The sequence below is a fragment of the Dermacentor variabilis genome, chromosome 8 (assembly GCF_050947875.1).
Source record: "Dermacentor variabilis isolate Ectoservices chromosome 8, ASM5094787v1, whole genome shotgun sequence".
Lineage (NCBI taxonomy): Eukaryota > Metazoa > Arthropoda > Arachnida > Ixodida > Ixodidae > Dermacentor > Dermacentor variabilis.
Genome location: NC_134575.1, coordinates 82,595,256 through 82,613,759, shown reverse-complemented (window position 1 = coordinate 82,613,759; position 18,504 = coordinate 82,595,256). Strand labels below are relative to the sequence as shown.

Genomic DNA, 18,504 nt, shown 5'->3' with positions numbered 1-18,504 from the left:
TCATGAAGTCGCGGAAGTGGGATGCCAGGCCCAAGAAACTTCTTAATTGCTTTTGATTTTCAGGGCGAGGGAAGCGAAGCATGGCAGCAACCTTTTCGGGATCCGGTCGAACGCCATCTTTGCTGATAAGATGGCCCAACACTTTGATGTTCTTTCGGGCAAAATGGCATTCCTTTGTGTTGAGTTGGAGTCCAGCGTTGGAAATGCATGTGAAAACTTCGTCCAAGCGCTCAAGGTGCTGACGAAAAGTTGTAGAAAAAATAACGATGCCATCTAAATAGCACAGACAGGTCTTCCACTTAAGGCCACGTGAAACTGTGTCGATCATGCGGTCAAATGTTGCAGGGGCATTACATAAACCGAATGGCATGGCGTTGAACTCGTAATGTCCGTCTGGTGTTGCAAAGGCTGTCTTGTCCTTGTCCGCATCGTGCATGGGGATTTGCCAGTATCCGGATCGGAGGTCTAGACTAGAGAAATATTCTGCACCCTGGAGGGAGTCAATGGCATCGTCAATTCTTGGCATCGGATATACGTCTTTGCGCGTGATCTTATTAAGGGCTCGATAATCGACGCAGAATCGTACAGAGCCGTCTTTCTCGCGAACCAGCACGACAGGAGACGACCAAGAACTGGAGGATGGCCGAATGATGTCTCTCTTGAGCATGTCATCAACGTTATCCGCAATGATTTTCCGTTCTGCGAAAGACACGCGATACGGGCGACGGCGTACAACCGAACTGCCTTCTGTTTCGATGCGATGTACTGCGACGGAAGTGCGCCCCAGAAGCTTGGAGTGGACGTCAAATAAGGCTCTGTGTTTGTGCAGGAGTGCCAGAAGGTCTTCTTTCTGCGCAGCGGTCAAATCGGGATTTATCGCGGCCGTTGAAGCAGCGGTAGCAGTGTGATAATCAGTTGTGGTAGACAAAGGTGGTGATGTGGTGTGAAGCGGTACCAGCGAAAGAGGTTCGGTGTCAGTAAAGCATGTCACAGTAGAGCCCTGGGAGAGCACAACTGGCGAAGAAGTAGGGTTATGAACAGCGACTAACGCTCTACCGTCCTGAAACCGTACTAGGCTAGGAGTAAGGCTAAGCCCACCAGAAATGCAGTAACCGCTCGGTGCAAGGAACACATCACCATTAATAATAGTGTCGGAAGTCAGCGTCAGAATATGCTCATTACCCGCGGGAATGAAACAGTCGCTAGACGGGACAAAACGCAGGCTATGAGCATTGACAGTGGACGAAGATTCAGTGTCCGTCATATGAATAGTTCGCTGACGGCAAGAGATGAAAGCTGAGGCGGAGGACAGGAAGTCCCATCCCAAAATCATCGCGTAAGTGCACGAAGATAGCACGACGAACTGAATGTGGTGGAGGATGCCATCAATGAAAACGCGCGCAGTGCAAACACTGGAGGGCTGAACAAGAACTGTATTAGCACAACGAAGGGGAGGGCCATTATACGGGGTCTTTACTTTTCGCAATCGAGAACACAAGTCAGCACTAATAACGGAAAGCGATGCACCTGTGTCAACCAAGGCTTCGATTCGGACACCTTCAACATACACCAAAAGTACATTTGACGGGCGCTCCGGAGGAGTTTCACGTTGTCCAAAAGATGCAGCTTTCCCTCCTGAAGCTGCACCATTTAGTTTTCCGGGCGGTGATCGGAGGACGAAGTAGCCGGTCGTAGAGGGGAAGAAGAGCGCCGCATCGGTGATGGAGAGCGACGACACGGGAAACGCAATGAACCGGCAGTGTTGAAGTCCTGTGGAGATGGGGAACGTCGTGGATAATAATCGTAGTCAGAACGCCGACGTCGCGGTACAGGGCTAGAAAACTGATCCCTTTCAAAGCCGTCATAGCCACGTCTTTCATCTTGCTGACGGCGTCGGCAAAACCTGGAAATGTGGCCACGGATGCCGCAGTAGTAACAAACCGGTCGAGGTGGGCTCCATGGGTTATAAGACGGAACAGGCGATGGCCTTGCAGTGATAGGATTCAGGGACATGTGCGGTGCAGGTGCCTGTTGTGGTGGCTGCTGGGAGGGTGGCGCTATAGAGGCAACCTGAGCGTACGTTGGCGTATGGATAGGGCGCGGGCTCGTGATTTGCGGGCAGGTCACGGCAGCTATCTCTTCCCTCACGATATGGTGTAGGCCGCCACCCGGGGGCATCAGATGGACCTCAGCAGGGTTTGACGAAGCTTGGGCGTGCAGTTCCTCACGGATGATGGAGCGAATCAAAGCACGTAGCTAGCTGTCGTTGGACTCCTTGAAATCAGACGTGTCAGGGTGTAAGCGGAGCATATGAAGGTCATCGAGACGCTGACACGTACTGATGATGTCGGCGACGGTAGTGGGATTCAGCACTACAAGAGCATTGAATGCCGCAGTCCCAATACCCTTGAGCAGGTGGCCTACACAGTCACTCTCTGCCATGGAGGTGTTCACGCGGCGGCAGAGGGCGAGGACGTCCTCTATGTACGAAGTGTAGGACTCGCCTGAGTGCTGTACACGCTCAGCAAGCTTCTTCTTAGCGATATCGGAGCGGACAGACGAGTTCGCGAAAATCTGGCGTAGATGGTGTTGAAAGATGCTCCAGTTGACCAAATCGAGCTCATGATTGGAAAACCAAGTTTTCGCAACTCCGGTTAGGTAGAAGGCGACGTGAGGAAGTTTTGCTGATTCGTTCCAGTGGTTAAAGTCACTCACGAGCTCGTATAGCTCCAACCAGTCTTCAACGTCGTCGCCTGGAAGCCCAGCAAATAGCGGTGGATCCTTCTGAGGGGTGGTGACGGTCCAAGAAGGGGTTCCCGCAGGAGTAGGCAAGGTGGATGTCGTGGTACTGGTCTGCTGGTCTTGCGACATGGTTGAGTGCAGTTGGTAGAGGCGGCGACCCGAGCGGAGCTCCAGGGATGTAGCGTAGGTGAAGCTGGAGAGAGACCGGGAGCGAGAGGGCGAAGGAACCGGACAGCACACTCCACCACTTGTGAGACGAGGTTTAGGCAGCCAGTCTCTTCTTTATTCTCCCGAGTGAGAGCCCCACCACCAGGGTCCAAACCGGTGATGATGAGTATGTACAGGTGAGAATATGAAGCGTATGAATAACGCTTACAATATATATATATATATATATATATATATATATATATATATATATATATATATGTATATATATATATATATATATATATTGGTCGCAGCCCGCTCCTCCGATTAGACTCGTCGCTGACTTCAGATAAGGCCTCGAGCACTGTACACACGTGTGAGGCCCCTTGAATGCGCCCACATCGCCAGAAGCATTCAGGCGCAGGAGCGCCTCCGACGCTGCTTAATAGGCTAGTTACGACCGTTGTCACTTGCATGTGCACTTTAGGCATTAATCTGACGTCAGGCATTTGACCCCTCTTTGTCGACCGCGCCGGGACATCTGCATCAGCAGGCGTTGGGTGTGTGGCTACATCACGGACTCGAGTTCATGGCAGTTGGCCTCTTCCGCGTTTAACCGTGTGTCGCTTGGCCGTGTTCGGGGGAAAGGAGATCCTAGGGGTATAGCTGAAGCTGAGTGTTTGGACCTCTAGGCACCTCGGCGGAGATAACGTTCTCCATCTGGGCTGGGCGTCACGTAGACGGCCCCCTCCCCCCATGGAATACCAGCTGTTGCCTTCGCCTATTGTCACCTTCAATATTTGCCTTTCTCTATCATTTGTTTTATTTCCTTTCTTGCTTCAGCATCTGCGGACGTAAGAATGTTGTGCTTAATCTTCAGGCACTCGGGATACCTTTAAACTTCGAGAATCATAAAACAAAGCTGCTAAACAATTCAACCATCGTTAAAAACACTTCGCAAAACAGCGCAAAAAAAGAAGAATGGCAGCTCTCAGAAGAAGAGAAGAACCTGCTCAAGAGTTTATTTCAATAAAAGATAAACTAAATGCGCGTAACGCATCTCAGCCGCCCACAAAGAAACATCCAAAGGTGCAACTGGTTTAGCTATTTACCCTTTCCTTGTCTTGAAACCGCAATATAGTCAAAACAAAGCACTTTTTTACCAATTTCCATCTTTGTCGCAAGCTTCTTTTATGTAAGGATAAGGGGACATCATGAAGGTGCATTAAACAGTCGCGTTTTAGACAAGATTTGAGCGGTGATTTTCTACTGCCATTTACTGCACATGCTCTAACAAGTCACCGTCTGAAGCAAAATAGTAATTCCTTCTTTAGAACACTTGTACTGTTGCAGCTTTAACGAACGAATCTCGCTGGAATCTTGCGGCAGACTCTGATTATTTTGGTTTTTATGGTGTACAGTGCAGTAGATTCGCTTCTATAAACGCGATCTTTCACGTAGCCCTACAAGAAGTTCAGCGGTGTCATGTCTGGTGACCTTGCAGGACAGAGTACAGGTCCGGGCCCACCAATCCATTGTCCAGCAAAAAGCTTCTCAAGCCGCGCTGGCGGCTAGTACTATGCACATGAACACCATCGTGTTTAAGCCAGATGTTCCGATGTGCGAAAGTGGAACGTTGCAACAGCCGTCGTTCACTGAGCCCTCGAGGATGTCGTTGACCAAGCGTTGCATCGTTAGTGTGTTGTCAAGAATGATGGGTCCGATGATATATCCGTCAAAAATACCGCGCCACGCATTAAACGACCACTCGTATCGGTGTCTTGTTGGTGTCAGCCTGTGGGGAAATCCTATCACTCAAGTAGTGCTCTTGCGAAGATTACCTTGTGTGTTTCTCGAAAAATTTGCCTCATCCGTCCTAAGCACGCATGTGAAACTGAAGTTCTTCATTCATTTCGTGAAAATCTATTTATCAAAGTCGGTATTAAAAATCCTACTCTTCAAGTTTTATATGAAGCTGTACATGGGTGCCTATGACCTTTTTTTAAATCTCCCACTCTGATGGCCTTGAGGTTCCGGCCTCAGCAAGTGGTGTCGCGTTCCGGTTAGCAGAAAAGAATGTAAAAACATCTGTTTGCGCTTCTTGAAATACCGTCACAATCCTGTGTCACTTTCTCAGGAATCTACAAGTCTCGCAAAGGACTTAGTACGTTCTAAGTATTGTTGGTGGACTAGGGAGTCCTCCACAAGGCCACATCCGGAATAGCTTGGCTTTTCGGAACATTTTAGCCTTCTGATCATTCTTGAAAGGAATGACTGCCTTTTTGAAGAGCAAGTCCCTGGCGCGGTACGGCTAACATCTCCTTCTGTTATCTACGCCCTGACACGTCAAGCAAAAAATATTTACCTAATAAACAACAGCATATGATGGCCGTACAGATCCACCAAAACACATTAGATGAACATAACCCGCACAAGGTTTGTTTCTATTGCTGAAGGGAGAAAATGAACGTACGTACCAGGCGCGACTCTCTACAAAACAAGTTGAATGGCCAAAGTTACAGCTACAAGTGTGCCTTTAAAGTTTCCCCGCTTCGAAATAACCCCCTCTCCACTACGACTCCGCTGCGCTTATCAATGCGTTAGCCGCGTGGGCTCATGATGCCGCGACCATAAGGTCCGCATCGAGCTGCCGCCGCTAGTAGAGCCGTGTATCCGTGGCTATTCGCTTGGGAGTGCTTGAGTCGGGGGGCGCAATCGCGTATCTCTTTCGTATTTTGAATATTTCACGCACTTTTGTTTTTCTCGGAAAAGCCAACGAGGCAAAGCTGAGCTCGAAGCAAATACTTGATTCGGGAGGTATTTGAGCTGCCATACAACTTTGTAACTGATATGTTTGCGACTAAAGTAACAGTTAAACAGTTCACTAATTGAAATCAATCACCTAAATAATTATTACATAGTGATGGAAACACACTGATTTATGTGCACAGAACTGCTCCTACTATGCTGTCGATACGATTCGTTCAGAGCTCTTGGGGTTTTTTAAATCTGGCTGCAAATTAACTGGTACATCCGGTATATATGGTTATAGCATAGGTGTGCAGTTCGCGCTTGCGGTACCTGCCCTTCCCAGATCTTGGAGCGTCGCCTCGTTGAACTCCATGGTGGGTCGCTGGCGCAGCTGCCAAAACTTTCATCTACAACCATGGCAAATAATTTCCCCCCGCTTCTTGATCGCCCTCACAAGCGATGGCACGCCGTAGAAGTCCTCAAGTTTTGGCACCGCCAAGTAGGTAATAGTGGAAGTTTTCATGCTGTATATTCGGAGAAAAGAAAAGTCAGTGAGAATGATCTAGGCTTTCATGGTTGTGAAATCACTGACTGACGCTTTCGCTCAAGGTTATAAAGTTTCCAGGTAAGCAAACGGTGATCTCATTCTGGAACTCCACCATATACGGCAACGTGAAAAGCTGGCTTATCCTTTGTCTTTCTTGAACATTCCAGTGAGTACCATCATGCACCGTACTATGAGTACCATTCGTGGCGTTAATTCCGATGACCATCTCATGGAGCTTACTGAGACTGAATTTTTGGATGGATGCAGTGACCAGAGTACTATCAATGTGGTAAGAATTGAGATTAGGCTACATGTTAAACAGCTTCAATCGAAGCATCTAATTCTAACATTCAGCTCAAGTGTGCTTCCCAAGATTATCGAGACAGGCTACGTAAAGATCCGAATCACGCCTTATATCCCTAATCCCCTCCACTGCTTCAAATGCCACTGCTTTGGCCACAGTTCTCATAACTGTCGAGGCCGACTAATTCGTGTCACACGTGTCAATTAACATAGGTCCGAATCTTGAGAGAACGCTCCAGGCTGTGTGAAATATGATGGGGAAGCACGCCGCGTACTCGCGATATTGCCCAACATGGAAGAAGGAGAAAAAGCCCACATGAATAAAAGAAAAATGATTCAAGGGGGCCTCAAGGCGGGTGTCCAACTTGCCGAAGATTAGTTTTGCCAAAGTGGCGCATCAGCGGAAGGCGTTACAACGGCCCTCGGAGGCTGTCCGGCCCACAGATCGTGAACTGGCGATGACGTCATCCGCCTCCTGAGCGAATGGCTTCGCCTAGGGCTGTTCCGCCATCGCAGAAGGAGTCATCAACCTCCGTGTAGTTGGCCTCAAGGTAATCGTTGATTGAAAAGAGGCCCTCTCGCCAAACACACCGCTCACAAGGGCGGGTGTCCAACGCCCCACAGCAGGCGATGGACGCGACTCCCAGAGAAATGGCGCCATTAGCCCCTAAGGAGTGGGTTGACTCTCGAGTTACTTAAAAAAAGAAAGAAAAATCTCGCATCACAAGACCCTGCAAAGGCTCTGTAGTCTAAATTTCATTCTGCTATCACACGGCACACTAATCTTTCAAAATGGACGCACAAATACCGCAGTGAAACGTCAGGGGTCTTTACGTAAAGTTGATAACGTTAAAGAGCTCATTCAAAAACATAGCGCGCGGGTGCTGTATATCCAGGAAACGAATCTGAAATCATCAAACAGAAACTATTTCAGGCAAATGCCATTTTTTCGATAACGCTGTGACTACGATACGACTCTTTCGGGCGGTTACGCTATAGTAGTCAATAGAAGTGTCGCCTGTCAACAATTGACCCTCCGTACTTCTCCTCAGGCTGTTACTGTCCGAGGAGTAATGATCGGTAAGTTAGTTATTAGTTAGTTTTAAAACCCCCTTGTTACCAACTTTCTAAGACAGTGTCAAAGTTTCTTCTATTAACTTCCTGCGGCATACTTCGTCGTTGGTGATGGAAATGCTCATAGCCCCCTATGTGGTGGCTCTCGTTGCCATGCACGAAGACGCCCAATAGAAGATTTTCCGTTTTCTTGAGGCGCATGTATAATTAACATATCACAGCGAATCACATTTCTATGAAGAAGTGTGTGTTACCCATAACACACACTCCTTCATAGACCTATGTATAGTATCGAGTGCACAGATTCCGTATCTGTAGTGGTCTCCAAGAACCCCTTCCAGAAGAACCCCTTCGGGAGCGATCACATCCCATTCAATTTACACCTAACAAAACAACATGTATTCCCACAACATTTTTCTCAATGGTACGTTCGATCAGCCAACCGGGAACTGTTCTCGGAGCTCACATATTTAGTTTGTAATGACGTTCTAGATTATAATATTCACGATGATGTGGCATATTTATCAGGTTTTATTATTGACACGGTAACTAAATATATTAAGCAAAGTATTAAACTGATTAATAAGCGTCACATCCCATGGTGGAACGATGAATTTCCGAAACCGCGTCAAAAAAAAAAAAAAAAGAAAACAAAGGTAGGAAATTGTTTCACCATTCTTTAATTGTCGAAAGCCTTGTTAATTTCGGACAGGTTAAATAAGGCAGGAGAACACGTCAATGAGCAAAGAGACAAAGTTGGGATAGGCACATCTCCAGTACAAATTCGTATACCGGTGAAGTAAATCTTGTTCAGGGTAAATAAACTAATAGGTCGGGAGTCACATCCTCTACCCTCTGCAAGTAGCCAGCGTGATAGCCCTGTTTATTTGAGCACTTTGAGTACGTCTCAAGTGCATCGCACTATACAAAAACATTTCTGAGATTGAAAGATTGCGCAGAGGGGAGCGCCTTAACCACAGAGATCCATCGAGAGAGGCTTACAAATGCCGATTTATTTTAGCTCAACTTAAACAATCTCTTGCTAGTTGCAACAACTCGGCACGTGGTGGCGACCGCATCATGTACGAAATGATTACCCACCTATGACCTAAAAAAATGAAAACACTCCTATCTCTTTTCAATACCATGTGGGCGGTTGGATTTATTATATCGTCGTGGAAAGAAGCCATATCTATCCCGCTACGTAAAAAAGGCCTAGACCCGTCATTAGCCGCCAGGTAAAGGGCAGTAGCGCTAAGAAGCTACCTAAGCAACGTGTTTGGGAAAATAATAAACACGTGCCTTATCTGTTTCCTATAAAGTGACAACATACTACATCTCCTTCAATGTGGTTTCAGAGACGGAAGATAAAGAAAAGGCCACCTTGTTGTCATCAAGATAAACGTCAGAGATGTGTCTATTTATAAGCAATTTTTACTTTTACTATTTCTAAATCTAGAGGAAGCGTACTACAGGCGATTCCGGCTTCTCCGCGATCTTTTCTGATTGAGGTTCGTGCGTACACGTAAAAATGAGTTGAAAGCTATCTGTCTAACTCAAACTTTCGCATAAAAGTGGGCATTGCTCTATCTCGACCTTCACCCAAATGACTGGTGTTCCGCAAGGGGGCATTTCTAGTTGCACACATCTTTATTGTAAAAAGGAACTCACTGCATACAGTCATTCCACGAGGAACCTTTGATTTCAGGCATGTCAATGATGTGCAGATAAGTTTCGATTCGTGGAATATTGATATCTGCGCACGACTAGCGCAACTTGGAATGAACAAATGTTCTAAATTCACGCCTGAGAATGGCTTCAGCATAAACGACGATAAAAGTACTTGCGTACTTGCTTTTTTCAAACAAGATACGGGTAACACGTTTGCCAAGCACAAAGATCAACGAAGACCAATCCTCTGCGAGCAGCGAACAGAAATCCCTGGTTATCATCTTAGACGTTAAGCTCACGTTTATTCCCTTTCCTAAATATCTGAATATAGAAGGTCCGGACAATATAGCGTACTGATGAAAACTGGATCCTGAACTTGTACAATACTGTTGTCCATTCAAACCTTCATTAGAGAGCTATATTTTAACATTCCACAACCCCTAGTGCATTAACAATCCTTCACCGTGTTCACCATCGGGGTATTCGTCTCGGGACCGGTGCTTTCCGGAAAACTCCAATAAGCAGCCTCTACGTAGAGTGGAATCATTGGCCGCTTCACCTGCAGCGGTCATTTAGCAGTTTTACGTAATTTCTGATGGTCCAAACGAACTTTGAATATCCTTCTTATTCAACCATAAACGATAGGGCTGCTGCCTCACTCTTCGATAAGAGACCTGTAGCTAGAAAGCTGTTTCCTTTGCGTGCAAGTAACCTCTGTCAGGAAATGGATACTTCAGTTGAACTTTGCCTATTGGCTCCAGCGAAACTATTGTCGTCGTGGCCGCTTGTAGAGTGCCACACATATTTTGAACATGTCACTGAACGCGCACAAATTACATTATTACCATGTATTTTCTACAACCGAAGTCCAAGGATTCGTGCAAAGTTTTACAACGACGCTTCCAGCCGTCGGTCCGTCCTTCTCGGGATCCGGTGTACTGCCCCCATAAACTAAGTATCTCTATGGTTCAGGTACGTAAATAATTGTCGGCTGTCAATGATATAAAGAAATAAAAAATTCAAAACGCAAATATATTTACAGATTCCCTGAGCGTCGTAAGAGCATTGATGTCCCTCTGCAAGCAAACAAATCCTGTGCTCACTGAGCCGTATTCCTTTCTGTGTGCAGCGTATATATCTCACCAGCAGGTGATTATATGCGGGATAGCTGGCCACATGATCATTGAGGGTAGTGGGATAGCAAGCAAAATGGCAAGAACAATTACATCGCAAGCTACTACCGTTGCTGTCTCTGACACAGGTTTGAACACGTTTTTATTAAAGAAACTGCGAAGCCCATGGCAACGCTTGTACGAGGCTGAAACAAATAGCTTACATGTGATTAAGTCACAGGTTATTTCCGGAACCTCCATCATGAAAACGCGATGAACCGATGTCTTGTTCTATCAAAGTATGCGGAACACATTTGACACAGATAATTAGCTACTCACTGGCGGCGAACTGCGACAATGTTGAAGCCGTCGTGAAAGGCTCACTGTCCTCCACGTCGTCGTCGAGTGTAAGAAAAGAGAAACCAAGCGCTATATGCACTCTGCGCAAGCCTTTCATTGCCATATACCTCTGTATGCAGCATAGAGCGTGGACTCAGAAACAACCTTTATCGTAAAAGCATTTATGAAGCATCTAAAGATGTAGTGCTGCATGTCATCAGCCCAGGAATGTCTAAGAGCACCACCTCACCAGAGGGTGCTCCAGCGATCGTAATGTAAGAGGCAATTGGAGGATTGGTGGAAGAACAGTACGGAAATGAAAAACACGGTGGCGTACAAAAGCACAGTTCGCAATAGGGGATCAGCAAATTTGGTTGTGGGAGTTCATCGTGTTTCTTTTATATTGTTTAACCCAGGTAGTACATTAGGCAGTACAATAGCAAGAGCTTGCATGCGCAACCCACCTCCCCATTTCAAAGGAGATGCTCATAACATCCAACCATCCATCCATCCATGTTTGTAGAACGCACGCCTCCGTATCCTTACCTTTAGGGTGCTCGTGAGGCCGTATTGCTAGTTCAGCACTCTGGAATTTTATTCTATGATCGCTCATATATATTGCCAATAGCACACTTCAATGTCATGCTTATTATTTTAATAATGATCTATTTTACGTGCTTTAGAGCTACTTACTTTAGGTCATTTTTAGAGCCAAGTGATATCTAGTACATATTACATTACATCTTCGAATCGCAATGACAGGTCATTGTCACGGGGATCATTATCCCACCCTCCTCTTTCCTCCGTCTCCATCCAACCGGTGGCGGTGTTCTTTTCTCAGGGTGACGCAACCCTCCTTTGTTATACCCCTGTAGAGAAGCCTTACCACTCATCCATAGAATGCTTCGCTATTAAAGGTGTCACTTTTCAGCAGAAACTATAAATTAAGACAATGCGAAATACATGGTAAGACTATCTAGGTGACTGGAAATAAAATTGGCTCAACTCATTTAGCCTGTTTTACAAATGGAAGAGAGATGCACAGAAAGTTGGGAGGATGACTAGGCATCGTACAGTTTAAACCCTACACGTGCGAGAGGAGGAGCAGGACAAACATGGGAGAAAACATTTCTGACAATGTGCCTGCACTCGACGATACCTAGGCTTTCTACAATCTGGCTATGAAATATACCGGCTTTAGGAATTACAGAAGAGCTCATATGGCTTACTTATCTGATGTAATTTTAGGACATTTGGCGAACTTGTGTTGACTCTTTAGAGAGCCAGCGAAAAAAATGGAGACGCAAACACGACAGAAAGAAGCGAGACCACAAAGCTGGGTCGTCAAGAGAGAGAGAGAAGGATGCATAGAAATGCAGGGAGGTTAACCAGAGGTAGTTCCGGTTGGCTACCCTGCACGGGGGGGGGGGAAGCGGCAAAGGAGCTAAGAAGAGAAAGAGAATTGAAGGAGAGGTTAGAGGGATGGAGTGCTATCCCTGAATAGCTGTACAGTCCACACTTTTGAACCCAATGGCCTCTGTTGTGACTTGACCCAGCTGGTACGGCAAATGCGTCGAGCAGTTTTTTATCTCTACTGAATAGATCATAGAATAGAACGCACTTCCTCACCAGAGCAGAATTGGTCACCATGTTGCAGTACTTGGCCACAACCTCCTATATAAATACGACAATCAAACAACGGCCCCCAGTCCCCAGCGGCTGCGAAGCAAGTGACCATGGCGGCTGTCTGACCTGTGACGCAGCAGACGGTGTTAAGAATCTCTGGTTTCGGACAGGCAGCCATTAGAATCTGAACCTGGCAACATTTAACGCTAGAACGTTATCTAGTGAAGAGAGTCTAATGGTGCCATTGGAAGAATTAGAGGGCAATAAATGGGAGATAATAGCGCTCAGTGAGGTTAGGAGGACAAAAGAAGCATATACAGTGCTAAAAAGCGGGCGCGTCCTGTGCTACCGAAGCTTAGCGGAGAGAGAACTAGGAGTCGGATTCCTGATTAATAAGGATATAGCTGGTAACATACAGGAATTCTATACCATTACCGAGAGGGTGGCAGGTCTTGTTCTGAAACTTAATAAGAGGTACAAATTGAAGGTCGTGCAGGTCTACGCCCCTACATGCAGTCATGATGAGACGTGGAATCGGTGATGGGTAAAGTCAAGCCAAAATACACTATATTGATGGGCGACTTCAATGCCAGAGTAGGCAAGAAGCAGGCTGGAGACAAGTCAGTGGAGCAACATGGCGTAGGGTTCCAGGAATAGCAGGCGAGAGTTATTAGTACAGTTTGCAGAACAGAAAAATATGCGGATAATGAATACCTTCTTTTGCTCGCGGGATAGCCGAAAGTGGAAGTGGAGGAGCCCGAATGGCGAAGCTAGAAATGAAATAGACTCCATACTCTGCGCTAACCCTGACATCATACAAGATGTGGACGTGCTCGGCAAGGTGCGCTGGAGTAAGCATATGACGGTAACAACTCGAATTAGCCTAAACTATAGGAGGGAAGGAAAGAAACTGGTACATAAGAAGCCGATCAATGAGTTAGCGGCCTGAGGGAAAATACAGGAATTCCGGATAAAGCTACAGAACAGGCATTTGGCTTTAATTCAGGAAGAGAACCTTAGTATGCAAGCAATTAACGACAATCTTATGGGCATCATTAAAGAGTGTGCAATAGAAGTCGCTGGAAACTTCGTAACTCAACTCCGTAAAACAGGATACGAGTAAACTATAGCAGGTGACAAAAGATCTGATCAAGAAACGCCAATGAATGAAAGACACTAACCCGACAGCTAGAATAGCACTGGCCGAACTTTCCAAGTTAATCAACAAGCGTAAGGCAGTTGACATAAGGAAGTATAATATGGATAGAACTGAACATGCTCTCAGGAACGGAGGGTGCCTAAAAGCACTGAAAAAGAATCTAGGAATAGGCAAGACACAGGTGTATGTGTTAAGACACAAAGCGGGCAATATGATTACTAATACGGATAAGATAGTTCATGTGGCTGAGGAGTTCTATAGAGATTTATATAGTACCAGTGGCACACACGACGTTAATGAAAGAGAGACTGCTCAAGAGAAATTTGAAATCCCACAAGTAACGCCGGAAGAAGTAAAGAACGCCTTGGCAGCTATGCAAACGGGGAAGGCAGCTGGGGAGGATCAGGTAACAGCAGATTTGTTGAAGGATGGCGGGCAGATTGTTCTATAAAAACTGGCCACCCTGTATACACAATGCCTCTATACCGGAATCTTGGAAGAACGCTAAAATAATCCTAATCAGTAGGAAAGGGGACGCCAAAGACTCGGAAAATTATAGACCGATCAGCTTAATGTCCGTTGCCTACAAATTATTTCCTAAGGTAATCGCAAATAGACTCAGGAACACCTTAGACTTCTGTCAACCAAAAGGACCAGGCAGGATTTTGTAAAGGCTACTGAAAAATAGACCATATTAACACTATCAATAGGTGGTAGAAAATGGGCGGAATATAACCAACCCTTATGTATAGCTTGCATTGGTCATGAGAAAGCGTATAGTTCAGTCGAAACCGCAGGAGTGATGGAGGCATTAGGAAATCAGGGTGTAGAGCCGTATGTAATGATTCTGAAAAATATCAATACCGGCTCCAAAGCCACTGTAGTCCTCCATAAAGAAAGCAGCAAAATCCCAATTAAGAAATGTGTTATGTAGGGAGCTACGCCCTCTCCAATGCTATTCACAGTGTGTTTACAGGTGGCATTCAGAGTCCAGGATTGGGAAGAATTGGGGATAATAGTCAATGGACAATTCCTTAGTAACTTGCCTTTTGCTGATTATATTGCCTTGCTCAGTAACTCAGGGACCAATTGCAATGCATGCTCACTGACCTGGAGGGGCAAAGCAGAAGGGTGGGTCTAAAATTTATTCTGCAGAAAACTAAAGTAATGTTTAGCAGTCTCGGAAGAAAACAGCATTTTACGATAGGTTGCGAGACACTGGAAGTGGTAAGGAAATACATCTACTTAGGGCAGGAAATGACAGCGGATCCGTATCATGAGACTGACATAATCAGATGAATAAGAATTGGCGAGGGTGCGTTTGGCAGGCATTCTCAGATCATGAACAGTAAGTTGCCATTATCCCTCAAGAGAAAAGTGTGTAACCGCTGTGTCTTACCAGTACTAACGTACGGGGAAAAAACTGGAGGCTTACGAAAAGGGTTCTACCTAAACTGAGGAGGACGCAACGAGCTATGCAAAGAAGAATAATGGTTAAGGGATAAGAAAAAAATTGATTGGGTAAGGGAACAAAGGCAAGTTAATGACTTCTTAGTCGAAATCAAGAAAAGGAAATCGGCAGGACATTTAATAAGGAGGGAATATAACCGATGGTCATCAAGGGTTACGGAATGGATTCCAAGGGAAGGAAAACGTAGCAGGGAGCAGCAGGAAATTAGTTGGGCAGAGGAGATTAAGAAGTTCGCAGGAGCAGCATGGCCACAATTAGTACATGACCGGGGTAGTTGGAGAAGTATGGGAAATGCCTTTGCCATGCAGTGGGCGTAACCAGGCTGATGATGATGATGATTATGGTGATGATGATGATTATATACCCTTCCTCGCCGATGACCACTTCTCTGAAATTCCAACAAAGCCATTCTGTAATCCGACAGTAATCAATGGTCGACTGCCTATTTCCGGTTTCCGCTTTCGTCTGGCCATCATATTTAGGCGCCATAACTAAAATGACGAGACTACGTCGCTCAGAGAGATCTGGCATTATGTTCCAAATAATGTTTGGTGCTATAACCCTCCAGATACCATACGTTGGCATCCATCTCACCTAACAGGACACCTTAGAGATCATTCCCGAAACCCTTAATATCATCGCTCAAGCATTCCACTAATTCTTGGTTATCTTCTTTGTAACCTTTCTCTTCCTACAAATACGTTACGCCCAGACAAGTGTTCTTTCCACTCACTGTGCCTGATAAGCAATGATGCTTTTGACACTTTGAATTTACTTTTCTCATTTGGCTCCCTGATGTACGAGCATCCCTACTAACCTTTCCTTTCTTTCCGATTTAGTTCTGTCGCCCCCTTCCAGAAGATACTCTCAGTCATAGGTGCATCTTGTATTTACTCTTCGCTTCTGCTACCGCATACACACCAATTTGTTCTCTATTTAACTGATCATTATTCTACAACAACCATTCCTTTATTCTGCAGTCCCGCATGTTAGGTAGTCAACTGCAGGCCAAGCTCCCTCTTTTTCTGTTTCGTAGCTTTCACTTATTGTCGCTGATGCCAGTGTGAGGTTCTCGTTAAGCGTGCAGAGAAACGCCTTCTGGTGGTGTTCTAGGAAACCAATATTTGTGTCCACATCGCCAAAGTGCCCTCTCATTGATAAAAGCGCGCGTGGCATCGCGTGCGATTCATTCAATGAACGTACCTTCAAGGTCTTTGCCTTGAAAAGGAACAAACAGCGTGAAAGTAATCGACACGATGTTGCATGCTTCTTTGCTAACTTATCTCGTAATAAGGAGCTCTCTCCAGCTCAGAAAAGCCAGAGCTTTAAAAGTGCAAATTGTGTCCCAGATGCGATTTGTCTGTTAGAGCACACTTAGATCTTAGAGGTGATTATTTAAGATGTTTGGAAAATGAAGATGAACAAGTAGATCAAGATGATGGCTTACGGTAAGTATGCAGCAAATATTCCGATTAGGGTCTACAGCAAATATCTATTCGAATAAAAATTTCAAATTTCGCAGCGAACCAACTAGCCCAAAAATAAGCACAGTAGCAGGAAAAGTACACCAGTTCGCATACATGCAATTTGTTACTTGTTGAGATTTGAGCCTTCATTTCATATGAATATCTCATGCGTAAGAAGCCAAAATTGTTATTCACTTCCTAGAATATGCAATGTAGTATCCAATAATACATTTTACTTACTATCAGTAAATCTCAAAGGGCAGTGCACGTCAGTCTGGGATACAACAAGTGCAAGACGCACTGCAATTGTAAATGCCAGAATAAAAATTTTCGTCATTATGATGCTTTGCTTCGCAAATAGACAGGAGATCTGAAAAGAAAAGTATTCATGAGCACAACTATAGTGTATACAAAACGGCGCACAAATATCTCTGGCAGAAATGTTAGTCATGAGGATAACTTGATATTCACGCAGGAGAATTGATTATGTAAAGCGACCAAGGTGAAAAATACTTGCGAAAGCACAGCAGAATCCATCTGAAGACATATTTCAACGATGATGCGATTAGCGCTGTAGTAATGTAGCGACACACGTTACTACGACGACTGAAACGTGTCATATATGATGCGTCTATGCAGCCTAGCTCTACTCTCGCGCTTCTCCTCGTGGCACGGTGTGACAACGGCCGTCACCAGCACGCAGTCTGTTCGAAGTGCATATTATGCAAGTTCCATTTCGCCATACACAAATAATATTTTTTCTACCAGTTAGCCCACTTTCCAGCCGCAGCTTTGTGATCTTTTGCCAACCAATTTGGTCGAAAACAAAAAGGGAATCGGGTTAGCAGTCTTGAACCGGGCTACGGAGATTGGTCCTTCAGGGCCCTGTGCGCCAACGCAAGCCAGCTCGGAGATGCTGATGGGTGCCCCGGGAAAAGTTTTCTTTTCTCTGTAAGGACATCGAGCCCCTAAAATGGGTTCACTTCGAGATACGGATAGTGGCTCCGTAGAGCAGTGCGGCTTTTGCGCTGTGCTGTGGGCTCCTCTCGTCCATTAAAATCCGAGTGAGGGAGTGTGATTTTCGTGCCGGACCGTACCCACATCCACAGCAGGTCTCCAAGGTGAACTGCCTCTAGTCGATTGACCAATGTAGGCTAGGGAAGTCGGCAAAACGGATCCGTAACCTTTGGAAAAGGATTGGCTCTGAGGGATGAGCCGGTCGCGGCTGAGGTCCAGAAGCAGGACCCGCACTGTACCGGCACGGCACCGGGACTGGGAAAGGACCGCCACAGTAAAATGCGATGCGGCCGAGCCCAGACCAGCGTCGGGACCTTCCTGTGGAAAGCCACAGCTGTGCATTTTCTGTGGGCTTCGCGCCTGATGCTCTTGCTTCGGACGGCAGTAAACAGCTAACTCAGAACTGGGACGGACCGGGGGAATGGAACTGTCTAATTAAAACAAAGCATTGTGAGGACCGTTGACGGTGCTAACGCAATGTGATTTCTGTCCAGTACTCTAACTATCAACAAAAAAATTCACGAAAGCCGGCGTACACAGCGGAAGTAAGCATGACTTCCAAGTGGTATGATTTTGTTGTAATTTCGTCTGTTCTGCTAAAACTTTGTGGCACCTGGTGGTGTTTCTTGCGTTGGTGAGCTTGCACCGTACAGTGTACAGTGGTGCAAACGGTCCACCGTGTTTAGCTTGCACGGTTTAGCTCGCACGTTTCCTGCACCCCCCCCCCCCTAAGTGAGTTTAACATTTCGAAAACTTCAGCGGGAACATCAGTTCATCGGAATATGCAGCAGAACTGCATCGGCGCTACAGCGCTAACTCGCGCTCCTATTAACCCCTGTGTACGGTGACATTGTTGACTATTGTACGCATTTTCACCGATAAATTCGCAATTAGTTTTCTTGAGGCAACTTTGACGGCATGTATTCGGCGATGTCACATGTATTTAGCGGCCGAAAGGCCACTGCTACATGTGCAGACATCGCACTGTGCAGATTTGTTTGAGACATAGAAAAATTGATTTCGCTTGTTAACATGAGCTCCGCGTCGTTGTTGTTGAGGAGTAAATGCTTGTAGCA

At 45.9% G+C, this 18,504-nt stretch overlaps 1 long non-coding RNA gene across 1 annotated transcript in view; it reads right to left on the bottom strand.

The window, feature by feature from the left end:
* LOC142591140 (uncharacterized) overlaps positions 1–16,784 on the bottom strand; it is a 51,424-nt gene extending 34,640 nt beyond the window's left edge. The window contains exon 1 of the long non-coding RNA XR_012830355.1: positions 16,652–16,784. This is a non-coding gene — a long non-coding RNA (uncharacterized LOC142591140). The remainder of the gene's footprint in view (positions 1–16,651) is intronic.
* Positions 16,785–18,504: the final 1,720 nt, after the last annotated feature.